General features: G+C 42.7%; 1 pseudogene; it reads left to right on the forward strand.

Moving 5' to 3' along the window:
• Positions 1–8,720: 8,720 nt before the first annotated feature.
• LOC139782238 (uncharacterized) lies at positions 8,721–9,590 on the forward strand (annotated as a pseudogene).
• Positions 9,591–13,924: the final 4,334 nt, after the last annotated feature.

Here is a 13,924-nt window from a genome sequence, read left to right on the forward strand (position 1 = left end):
CGCGCCTGCTCAAAATGTCATGAAGCATTGTACATGACATTTCCATGCAACATGTGCCCAATTTGCATGAAGTGAAAAAAAAACATTATCGCGAGTGGAACATTATATATATATATATATATATATATATATATATATATATATATATATATATATATAACGTGCGCAACATGGAATGGACAAGTGACGAGAACTCTACAGAGTTTCCAGATTCTGAGGATGAGTATATAATGGGAGGTGTCGCCGATGGTTTGCGTAAAGAAGATCAAGGTGTGAAATTGACGGATGTGCGACGAATATCACCGGTACAGTTTCTTCGCGATCGCGAACTAGGTATACGTGGAACCGGTCAACGCATCGCTAGACAAAGAGTCGTTATCGATACCAATTCTCCTTATAACTGGAGATCTAACGTAAAACGAAAAGTGTATCGACGGTTGCGGGACGAGTGCGTTAGTGAGGAAAAATCACGTGCAGCTCGCCGTGCTAACGTTGTGCCGTATTATATTAAGCCTATTGTTGACTATCGCTATTGGGCGACTAAAATTTATCAAAAGCTCGACGATTGTGAAGCAACATACATTAAGATTCATACAGATATTGGGAAATATGTTGAATTGGTGGTGATGAACAATTCGGTACGTATGTACCCTTGCCGTATCATTGATCATAATCATCTATTGATGCTTGAAAGAACTTATGAACGTGACCATGATGATGATGATGATGTTAATAATTGGGAACTTAATCGCTTTAATGCCCCCTTCTTCAGTCTTCATCGTTTTATGCTTACGCACTATTGCGTTCAACATTGCAAACGATATTGTTCAGCGTGTGATCGAGTCACGTGCAAGTGCTCCATCGAAGAATGTGACGTGATCTAAAAAATAGTGCAGCGAGTGCTTATAAATTCAAGCATGGTCCTCGCGAGCGAGTACAGGGCAACAGGGGATACAAGTATCAGTGGGTAATCTCACCGTTGATATCGACCGAATCCAAGAAGAAAAAATCCAAAAAAGGATTATTCGCGCCTCGCGCGATGACGCTAACCGACAATAAGATCGACTACGTGCACTGGGATGACCCCAACGAGCTGGTGGATCGTCTGCGATTGCTCGACGTGTAAAGTGTTTGAAATATGTAATACATATAAAGTATATAATAAAAAAATATGAAATACACATATGTAGATTAATATAATACATACGTTACATCCATTAATATAATACATACGTTACATTACATACATAAATTTATACATTTATATGTTATACTACTACATATATTACATATATACATATATACATTGATAATTCACACGATTTATGGATACACAAGAATAATGTATTGTAAAAATGTATTACAATATAAAAACATATTACACATACAAATGAGTCATTTATTTTCATAAATATCTAAATGTAATTACAATATATATTTACGATGGTATTTTATAATGCCCCCATGGCAGCGTCTCGGTAGAACCGGGTATAATGTATCGCTTATCATCGTACGGACTTAGAGCTATTTTCGTTTCGGTGTACACCTTGTGTAGTTTGAATCTTATGCACGCCTGCTGTGATTCTTAAAGGCCAATCACTTGTCGTTATCGCTCGGTAACTTGATCGCGCAGTCGTTCATCTCCTGACAGTCGACGGTGTGGGCTTCCAATTTCTCGCTCGTGTAGAAATAGTGCAAACATCTGTAAATAATGAAAAATTTTATATATATATATTTTTTTACGTAAAAATTATTTTTTATTATTTATTAGAATGTATACTCACCGATCGCAAAAGTATTTCTGACCACGGTGCCTGTTGATTTGCGAGCTCACGAGGCGGGATAGGTTCTTGATCCACGCAAAATGCCCACCATTGTTGTCTCGTGGGTCCTGCACGTACAGCAGATTTACATGTCTGTCCCTCTTTTGACCAGTAACCCGTATTGGCAGGATAGCAAGTTCCTTGTTTTTTTTCTCTCGATGCTGAAGACGTTGATTGATATATCGTTGTGATTTTCAAACTGTTTAATTTGATCCATCGTCATTGGAAACTCAATGTCTGTAAGATTTAGCACCGACGTGTAATGAGGATACGACGATTCCCATTCTGCATTTCTTTGGGCTGGATGCAGAGCAGCCACCACTGACTATGCGAAACATGCATTATCCATTGATCGCACATTTATCACCGCTCTCTTCAATTTAATTTCTCGCGGTATTTCTACAAAACACATTTTATTACACGATCCTCTTCCTGACACACTTTATTGTACTCACGACTTCCAATTCTCGACTACTGAGCGTATGTCCCAGATTCGTCATTTTATATTCTACTAATAATGCATCGTTTGCTTTTTTTATCATATCTAATTTCACCGTGATCTCAGCATCCGTACATTTGCGCCTTCCGAAAAAAATGCAAAATTTGCAGTTTACACGTGTGTGATAAAATCATTGCGGGACACGTATGTTCTTGAAAACGATATCGCGCCATTGACTTTCGGTGATTTGATCTGTATCAATGCAGCAGCCGTACATCGGCGCTATTTGCAAAATTTGCAGTTTTGCACGTGTTCGATGAAATCATCGAGACACGTCGCGACATGTTCTTGAAAACGATATTGCGCCATTGACTTATGCGAAATTGCAAAATTTGCAGTTTTGCATGTGTTCGATGAAATCATCGCGAGACACGTAAAACACGTCTTGAAAAAAAAGTCATATTTGATGCTATTGCCCGATGAGGCGATCTCATTACGAATGTTCTTGCCAAAGATATCACATTTAACATATATGTGGATTGTGGTGGTGGTGGTCACCATGCAGCAGCCGTACATTGGCGCTATTTGCAAGATTCACATTTTTGTATGTATAAATAGTTTACGAGGATTCTAGCGCGCGCAGTCAAGAGTTTGATACGGTTCGAGTACGTCACAAACAGCCTCCAGATACGATGAACACTCACGGTGTGAACTACTACGTTCCGTTTCAGGATGAAACGTGCGAGAAACAGCACAATGAGTAAGTACGGCTAATTTTCGTATATACTTGTGCAAAAAAAAACTTTTATAAACATAATTGTATTTTTTCAGTTTTGATAAACCCCGTTATACGCCTCGTATTTTGGGAAGGAGATTTGCCTTGACATCGACAGCGTATAAATTTTTGGATGTTGGAATCAACGTGGGACCTATGTCCTCTGTGGATATACTTATTGGTGATAACCGAGGCAATCGGATAATTCTGCCTCATGCAACGTGGGTGACATTCATCGAAAAACGTGCAGATATTCAGCGACTCGTGCAGTCACCAGCGCCATCATCGCTAGCGTTTCGAGATCTGGAACTCGTTAAAATACGTGACGCAGATATTGTAAAATTGACATCGTGCGACACCAGCTTGTACATGAAACCGTCAACCGTACTCCTCCTGTTCGAACTAGAACATTGCGTTGAGAATGTGTATTTTCAACTATGCCAAAATGTTCATGGCGTAAGTGAAAAATTTAAACAATTTGTAACCATTTTACGCCAAAATTGTATCACCAATAAATGTAATGGAGTTAGAATCTTGCATGAATTTTATGATAAAAATTCAATTATTGATTGTGAACTGTTGGCGTATGCTGCAGATACTATTGTATACATGCGCTACATGATAAATAAATGCTATATTAAAATGCATATCACTGTATCTAAAATTATCTTTCCTTCTGTCTACCGTTCCCTTGTCCACCGTCAGCGGTTTAGAATTACAGAGCGGTAACTCTCGATAAGAATGCGCGTGCCGCACTCGTCGCGCGATCATTAAACGTTTTTCTCATCTGTCTCATATAAATTATTAAATATTCTTTCTCTTATTTCCAATAAATAAATTACTTAAAATAATATAAAAATGATCTAACTATAATGGGTGACGGGAGCGAGAAGACGTGCGCGAACGGGGAATTTTTCCAAGCCCGTCCTTTTCGATATGTATGCGCGTTTTTGTAAAGCTTATTACGGATACGACTGCTTCGATACGCTTTGCACCGTGGTTACATTCCTGACAAAAGGACCTTTTGTTATCATCGATTACTCGCGACAAAACGAATCTGTCAAGAGCGCCACCGTGCATGTGCGAATAGAATTTGACTGCAAAGAGAATGTACCGGCAAATACTACCGCCTATTGTCTCATCTTGCATGATCACGTAATCGAATACTGTCCATTGTCGAACGTAGTGCGCAAAATCATGTAAATTGCAATATCAGCGGGTATTGCGATATAAGATACACTGATGTACCGCGATAAGATACAGATTGCTCCGTCGTTTCGTCATGATCGTACCAACGTTTGTCGATCTGCAAGGATTCACCGTCGGGATGAAATTTGTCGTAAAGGAGGTGGCGGTTCTGAGAAACGGGACCGTTTTGGCGCATTACATTTTTACATGTCCCATGCCATGGAGTCTCCTCATGAAATCCGACAAGTCATGCGCTTCTTGGTTGATTGCAAATCACCATGGACTACGATGGGAGAACGGAAACGTGCCATACAGCATGGCGAAACATCTAATTACATCGGCCGTGCTTGGAGAGGGCGACGAGATGTCGACTCTTGTGTACGTCAAGGAATGCCAGAAACGAGAATGGCTGGTGGATCTACTTGAGAATAAAGCGAGAAAAAATCTAAACATTGAGACTTTGGATACCGATTACGAAGATATCGAATCTTTAAATAATCTAGATGTTACTAATACTATAAGATGTGAAAAACATGTTAAGAATTGCGCATTACAAAATGTATTAAAAATATTTAACTGGTGGTCGCGACACCAGAAAAAATTATGATTTTTTAAATAAACTATATATATGTATATATAAAATGTTTTATTTCCTTTTCCCACATAGTTTGTAGTATAATATAGATGTTTTAGCTGTTCAAAAGCTGTTCAAAAGCTGTTTTTAGTTGTTTGATAGCTGTTTTTAAAGCTGTTTTAGTTGTTTTTAGTTGTTTGATAGCTGTTCAAAAGCTGTTTTTAGTTGTTTGATAGCTGTTTGATAGCTGTTTTTAAAGCTGTTTTAGTTGTTTTTAGTTGTTTGATAGCTGTTTTTAAAGTTGTTTGATAGCTGTTTTTAAAGTTGTTTTTAAAGATGTTTTAAAGAAGTTTGATAGCGGTTCAATAGCAGTTATACAGATTAAACCGTTGAAAGTTAATGGCGCGATATTGTTTTCATGAACATACGTGTCTCGCGGTGACTTCATCGCACACGTGCAAAACTGCACATTGTAGATTTTTCGTGAGGCCCAAATGTATGGATGCTGAGATCATGGTGAAATTAGATATGATAAACAAACGATGTGACAATAGTGGGATATAGAAGGATGAATTTGATGGTACGCTCAATAGTCGAGGACTAGAAGTAAGAGTCGGTTGGCGTGCTTGTTCGTGCGGCTTATACAGACAATTGGTTCGCCATCTTAAGAGCTGTATAGCTCGCAGGCCATAAACATTAGAATTAAAAGTCGTGGGTGCAAGTAAGCAAAGTGTATATAAAATGGATTTCGAAGAATTGCAGTTTGAAGGAGGAGAAAGAATGGAAGTTGAAGCAAACGATGAAGAAATGGAAGTGCCTGAAGAAATGGAAGTGAATAAAGAGGAAGGAATGGAAGTTGATGATGATGCAATATTGTCAGACGATTCGTGTTATGATAGTGAAATGTCTGATGAGGATATTCCGGACGAAATTTTCAGAGTGTTGAATTAAGCAGAAGTGAATATGTTAAACCCTCTGAAAAAGATGTGTTGCATATACTCTTATTTCACTCCTGGACATATGAAGTTTTGTGCGTCATGCATTGTCAGAATACACGGATTGTTCTCAATGTTATACGCTGTTCGCCGACACGACATATGTCCGTATATTCTCATGGATGGTCTCTTTTGTTCATCTTGTGGAGACCCATTATATCTTATTTCACCGTGTAATCTGTGTCCTATGTGTGTTTTTGTGTAAATTTTAACTGTGTAAATAGCCTGTGTAAATAGCCTGCAGTATTTTTACCTATTTTAGTGTATACATATTATTGTCTAAAATTAAGAGACTATGGCCCGTATTCTGAAGGTGACTGACTCAAGAGCCAAAAGTTTCTGGTTCAAATCCAGCGGTGGTAAGCAAATTTTCTATGTACAATATAAATTTATTTAATTAAGCTTGCACGTAATAGCGTGAAAAGTGCGAGAAGACGCGCGCGAATGGGGCCGGGAGCGAGAGAGAGACCGCGCGAACGAGAAGACGCGCGCGAACGGGGGACGGGGGCGCGAGAGAACATCTACGAGGGGGAGATAACGCGAGCGGGAGCGTGCCGTGTGACGTCACGCGGACCGACGCGGCCATTGCACGCGGACTCCGCGGCGCGGCGAAAACGCGAACGCGGTCACCCCTCCCCGCGGCGCGGCGAAAACGCGAACGCGGTCGCCCCTCCCCCGCGGCGCCCGAAACGCGGTACCCCTCTCCCCCCGCGGAGCGGCAAAAACGCGAACGCAGATCCCCTCACCCCGCGGCGCGGCAAAAACGCGAACGCGGGTCCCCTCACCTCGCAGACCCCTCCCCTGCGGGGCCCGAAAACGCGGTCACCCCCTCCCCCTCCCCGCCCGCGGCGCGGCAAAAACGCGAACGCGTTCACCCCTCCCCGCGGCGCCGCAAAAAAACGCGAACGCGGTACCCCTTCTCCCCCTCCCCGCCCGCGGTAACCCCCCCCTCACCGACTCCCCCGCGGTACCCCCGCCTCTCACCCCCGCGGTAACCCCCCCCCCGCGGTATACCCCCCCGTCCACATTTCATTTAGAATCCTCATAGTTTACCTACTTATAATGATTCTCAACTCATGCGGAATGCCGGATGGGACGTTTCATCGAGCATACCGGAAGAATACTTCAACTTTTGCATACCGCTCAAGATGTTGCTGGGCTTTTGTGAAGATTACAAACGCGTCGTTGTTAGTGCCGGTCACGAATTAATTTTGGTACGTGCGCGTAGCGACAACAATTGCATTGTAGGAGATCCGGCGAGGGAGCCGTAAATCGAACTGTTTAAAGTACAGTGGCGAATGCCTCACGTTACGTTAAACGAGGTTAATAAACTATCCTTGTTACGGGCCTTGGGGAGCGGGCGATATCTTAGTGTCAGTTTTCGTTCGTGGGATATGTACGAGTATCCCCTCTTGCAGAGCACGACCAAGCATTCGTGGGCTGTCAAGACTGCGACTTAGCTAGAAGAAGCCGCGATACGTTATTTTTGCGCTGCAGACCGGCCGCAAGAATATCATGTCTCAAAATGTTAGCGTATTCGATGACTGTAATTTGACCAATGTCAAGCTTTATCTAAACTCCGAATTTTATCCGTACGATGACTTGAACCTAGATTTTACTAAAAATCGATACGGCCTTCTTTTTGATATGTACGCGCGTTTTCGTAAAACTTATTACGGATACGATTCCAGTGATATGCTTTGCAGTTTGTATACATTCCTGATGGATGGACCTTTTGTTGTCATCGATTGCTCACGACAAAACGAGTCTGTCAAGAGCGCCACCGTGGATGTGCGAATAGAATTTGACTGTAAAGAAAATGTACCTGCAAATACTACCGCCTATTGTCTCATCTTGCATGATCGCATAATCGAATACTGCCCGCTGTCTAATGTAGTGCGCAAACTCATGTAAATCGCCATGTTGACAAATATTCCGATATAAGAGCGACATATGTAGTGCGATACGGTACAGTACGGATCGTTCCTTCGTTGCATCATGATCGTGCCAACGTTTGTCGATCTGCAAAGATTCATCGTCGGGATGAAATTTGTCGTAAAGGAGGCAACGGTGCTGAGAAACGGGACCGTTCTGGAGCATTACATCTTTACGTGCCCCATGCCGTGGAGTCTTCTCACAAAATCTGACAAGTCATGTGCTTCCTGGTTGATTGCAAATCACCATGGATTACCATGGGATGAGGGAAACGTGCCGTACGGTATGGTAAAACGTCTAATTACGTCAGCCGTGCTTGGTACAGAAGAGGATGACGAGATACCGACTCTCGTGTACGTCAAGGGATGCCAGAAACAGGAATGGCTGGTGGATCTACTTGAAAATTATGCGAGAGAAAAGCTGATCATCGAGACTTTGGATGCGGATTACGAAGATGTCAAATCTTTAAATAATCTAGATGTTACTAACACTATGCGATGCGGAAAACATGTTAAGAATTGCGCATTACAAAATGTATTAAAATTATTTAAGTGGTGGTCGCGACGCCAGAAGAATTGGGATCTTTTAAAAAAATAAATTATATATAATTTTACAATGCTTTATTTTCTTTTCCCCATTCCCATTAGTTGTTAGTGGTTTCCCTCTCCTAATTTCCCCCACCACATCATAATTTTGAAAGTAGGGTGTTGTCGCGTATACTTGGTTCATTTTCCACTTTTTAGTCATTTGTATGAATTTTTTTATAACTTCTACGTAAGCAGCGCTGACATTGGTGCTTGAAAATGTTGAAGGAAGGGGAATTATCCCTTCCCTTATAATTTTTCATCTGCGCACGCCGTTTAATATTCTAAAACGTTGCAAACGGAGTTAACGTTTTAACTAGTGTTACGAAGTCAAAATCAATTGAGTCTCATCGTTCGAAGCGACAACTTCAGTGAAAAAGTATACCTCTTACGGAAAAATAAGGACAATGGCTGGTCGCAGTGAAGACGTAAATAATTCTGAGAAGTGGATGTTCACTCGCGATATTCCCGATAAGGGACTTCGTGGCTTCGAGGGAAGCAGCACAAGTATGAATTATTACATACCGTATCCTCGTGAAAAATCGGAACCTCGTTATACGCCTAAACCTCGTGAAGTTTCATCGGACGAGCGCAAAACGTAAGTATTACTTTGGATAAATTTTTTCAAATTTATTTTTTCTAATTTTATTAATTTATTTACTTTATTTTTTTTTTACAGTTTTAATAAATCGGAACCTCGTTATACGCCTCGTATCTTGGGCAGACGATTTGCCCTGACAGTCACGGCTTACAAGTATTTGGATATTGGAATTAATGTGGGATCTACATCCTTTGTGGAATTGATTCTTGGTGACAATCGGGGAAATCAGATCGTGCTTCCTCATGCAACGTGGACAACGATCATCGAAAGACGCATGGATATCGAACAACTCATGCAGTCGACTGTCGGTTCATCGCTGTCTATTCGAGATCTAATTATAGAACTTGTTAAAATGCGTGACGCTAATATTGTAAAACTTACGTTGCGCGATACATGCTTATACATGATACCAGCAACTATATTATTTTTATTTGAAATCGAACAATGTGTCGAACAGGTATATTTCAATTTATGTCAAAATATACAACATGTTAGTAATAAGTATAACCATTTTGTAACAGTCTTGCGACAAAATCGTATCACGGATAAATGTCAAGCGAGAAAAGTACTTAGTGAGGTGTCCGATGGAAGTTCGCTTATAAATTGCGAACTAGTTGCTTTCGCCTTAGATAACATTGTATATGAAGCAAAAATGTAAATAACGAATAAAAATTGAATATTAACATAAATAGTAGCAAAATTATTTTTCAATCTATTTCTTCCGTTTTCATCTAACATTAGCCTCCTCTATGTTTAAATTATATATATGTTGCGATAATGTCCTTTTTAATTATATACGATTTATTATAAAAGAATTAATAAAATTATTAAAATATTGATAAAAACTTTTATCTAAAATAGAATAATCGCATCACGACACGTATGAACTTGTCCGTTCCTGTCTTCCACTCTCATTTTCCCACTATGGGACTCTATAGTTTAAGTCACATAAAATATGTTTTTTTTTGTTGATTTTTTTTGTTAAACGTAGACCCAGAAAAAAAGGTCTTCGACGCCATCTCTTCCTGCGTTCAACTCTATAGTTTGTCATGCAAATTTTTTTAAATTAAATTATTATATTAATTAAATTGTTATAAATAATTATGTTAATTAAATTAGGTTATAAAAAATTATATTAATTTATAGGTTATAAATAATTAAATTAATTGAGTTAGGTTATAAAAATTATAACCTAATTTAATTAATTTAATTATTTATAACCTATAAATTAATATATTTAATTAATGATGCAAACACGCCGTCATTCCCCTCCACGCCAATGACGTCATCTCCCCTCCACGCCGATGACGTCATCCCCCCTCCACAAAGTGGCCCAGAACGCCTATACTATACCTACTGACATCTGCGAAGTAACGTGCGTGCGATTACTATGTGCGTTTATATATAAGATAACACCGCGTCGTTTCCTTGTTCCTCAGGTATTTTTCATTTTTTACTTACCGATCGCAAACGTGCTTCGCACACCGGCTCATGGTCAATTGCAAATTCACCAATCGCAACAGATTCTTTATCCAGGCGAAATGGCCCCTGTTGACGCCGCGTAGCGAATACAGGAGATACAGGAGATTTACGTGTCTATACCTCTTATCGTCGGTTAACCGCAGAGGCAGAGGCACGATCGCGTTATCGTCGGCGCCCCGTCCGTATTTATCTTTTTTCCAATCCCTTCCCGAGTGGTAAATACATTGATCGATACGTCATTCAGACGTTCGAATTTTCCGATCTGTTTCAGATCTATGGGAAACTTGATCCCGTCGAGATTCAGCACCGTCGCGTAATCGGGATACGAGGCGCATCGTTCCGCGTTCCGCTGAGCGGGATACAGAGCCGCGACCACCGCACGCGCGAAACACGTGTCGTTCTCCGACCGCACGTTGACCACCGCGTGTTTAAGTTTTATACCTCGCGGTATCTCCATCCAACATCCCACATGCATGGGATTACACTTGTTCACGTTCGCCGTTAGGTTCAGTATTCGCGACAACGCCCATCCGTTGTCGCGTTCCTGAAATTCGTCTAACGCCGCTAGAATCGCGTCGCGCACGTGCTTTTCGTACCACTCGCACAGATCGGACCCTAGGAAGAGCTATTCGTTCCGCGTAGCGATACTCTTCACATCGGTTTTAACGTCCGCTATAAATTCCTCATTGAATATGACATTGACCTTCAGACACGCGTATCTGGTCAAATTATCTTGCACTTTTCCGAGCACGGTGTCCCTCGCATCCTCGAGAAATCGCGCGGGTTTGATGTACGTCGAGTTCGTCACAGCGCCGGTCAGTACGCGACTTTGGAACGCCGTATCGATCTCGACCCTCGCATCCTCGAGAAATCGCGCGGGTTTGATGTACGTCGAGTTCGTCACAGCGCCGGTCAGTACGCGACTTTGGAACGCCGTATCGATCTCGACCCACGAAAATCCTCTGCTGACGCTGCTGCTGCTGCTGCTACCGCCGCTCCCACCGTCCAAACCGGCACCTACCGCGCGTTTGAATCGTCGACGTAGATCCTCCCTCGAACCTTCCAATCGCGCTATTCAAGCCACCAGAGCGGTCACGGCTCCCGTGTTTTCTCGCCCCCCAGAGCGTCTGACTCGACACCTCCACGCGTACACTTTCCACGCGAGACGAGTTACCACATGGGTTTTCACGCGTGGAAAGTTCACACATGTAATCAAAAACATCCACATCGCGTCATAGCTGCATCAATAAGCGTCCACAACGCGTTGTGGCATTTTCACATTGCCAAAACACGTTGTAAGCGTTTTTGAAAGTGTCACGATACGAATTTCGCGTTGTGGCCTTTTTGAATATGCCACAACGCGTTGTGATCGGTTTTTTCGCTCATTGAGCGTTTTCGGTCTTTGAGCATGACATGTCCATTTAGCGCTGCTTAGTCCACGGAGATTTAGCATTGTCGACATTGCTCACTTAGAACCGAGCAAAATTTGCAATGTGATAATAGTTGCTGACATTGCCATCGCTGGATGGGCAGTGTTAACTTTGCCTACATCAAATCGGGCAATATCCGCTAATAAACTACTTTGCCCAGTCGCGTTGTGCAATGCTGACATTGCCCGGGCAATGCCGACACTGCACACCATGCGGACTTTGCCCGTAACATATAAAAGTAATGGTTAAGGAGAATATGTGTAAACCAGAACTGAAAGGGATTAACGACGGCGAGTGCACATCGCTAATGTTACATCAGCGTCTCTAACGCGTCAAAATCAAAAGGAAATATATCTGGATCCCCATCCATCCATATTATTTTTTCACCATATATATAAAAATCGAGAAACTTCCGGTGCGATGGGAGATCGGCGATTCCGATTTCGCGACGGATCAGATATCTCGTTACGTCGACGCTCTGCGGATCCCCATTCCTCGCGAACGGATCCCCATTCCTCACGAGCGGTTTGCTGATTTTCACGAGCGGTTTCCTGATTTTTGCGTACGCCGGTTTGCAAAGTTCTACATACTCGTCGCTCATACCGCGTTAAAAGAAAAAAACAACAGTACCTTATCCCGTTCCGATACGCTTTACGTCGCACCACTCTGTCTCACGATACATTTTGTCTATCTCGAGTCTGCGTTTACCGTTTGCCGCGCTGTCGCGCCAACGCAATTTATACTCGTTCGTTATCTCAACAGAAAATGTACGTACCGGATACACCCTTCCGGGGAGGGGACAGCCGCTCGACGCATCCTCCGAAAAAAACAAAAGGAGGAACTGACAAGAGCGACCTTGAACAAGTTCGGACAAGTTCAAACGCGCGCGAGCGCGCGAAAAAAATAAATCGCGAAAACGCACTCTCTCTCGATACATTTGTTCGTCTGCGTCACCGTTTGCCGCGCTGTTGCGCCAATTCTATTTATACTCGTTCGTTATCTCAACGGAGGATGACCGGGCGAACCCCGATAATGATTCGACGGCGGATGTACGGGGTCAATAGGGCAGCAGATAACCGCGCCGCGTTTCCTGGAATAATTTTGAGAAATAACCGCGATCACGCGTCTCGCGCGTGTCGGCGACGCGCCGAGCGCGTGAAGAAACGGAGACGATCTCCGACGACGACGACGATGTTTAGCGGTAAATGTTAAAATATAAACTTGCGTACATTAAAATAGTTTTTGTCCGTACGATTATTGCAATGTCGATTTTAGTAATTATTGCGATAAAAAATAAACATGATGCATGCGCTTTTACTTTGCGCGGTTAAAAATATCGATGACGCATAAGCGTCCGCATTATGAGTCGAGGCGCGAAAGATCTCCGACGACGACGACGACGATCGATTCAAAGACGAGAAAAGATGATCGGGACCCCCCCCCACGCAGGACGTCGAGAAGAGCGACCTTGAACGAGTTTGAACGAGTTCGAACGCGTCCGACCTCCTTCGGGAGGGCGCGCGATTTCCGCGCGCGGTTGATATCGCGGTCTGCTCTTTTTTTCGGGATCGCGCACGATTTCCACCCTCGGTCGATAACGCGGAACCATCGCCCCGAGCGCCCCCTTGGTGCGCCCGGGTCCCCCCCACCCCGGCTCCCCCCTCCGAAGAACCTTGCACCTTCCCTCGTCCCCCCACGCCCACCTTCCCCCGCGCTTCCCGACCCCCGCGGAGGTGCCTGATGCCAGAAGTATATATTTTCATGCTACTAAATGTAAATAAATTTCTGTGGATAAATAAGTTTTAAACAATAAAAATATTGGGCAAGTATGTTATTTCCGGGGCTCCTCAATTTGATAGGTGTATTTGATAAATCTTTCGCTGAGAAAAAGAATGCCGCAAACCACAATGCGCTACGATGCATAGTTTTCGAGATATCAATTTATATAATCTATCACGTAGTATAATAATATACACAGAATTAGCAGTAAGTGAGAGAGAGAGAGAGAGAGAGAGAGAGAGAGAGAGAGAGAGGAGAGGAGAGGAGAGGGAGAGGGAGAGGGAGAGGGAGAGGGAGAGGGAGAGGGAGAGGGAGAGGG

This window comes from Temnothorax nylanderi, unplaced genomic scaffold (assembly GCF_030848795.1).
Source record: "Temnothorax nylanderi isolate EJ_2023f unplaced genomic scaffold, tnyl_v1.0 TNYL_tig0397_pilon, whole genome shotgun sequence".
NCBI lineage: Eukaryota > Metazoa > Arthropoda > Insecta > Hymenoptera > Formicidae > Temnothorax > Temnothorax nylanderi.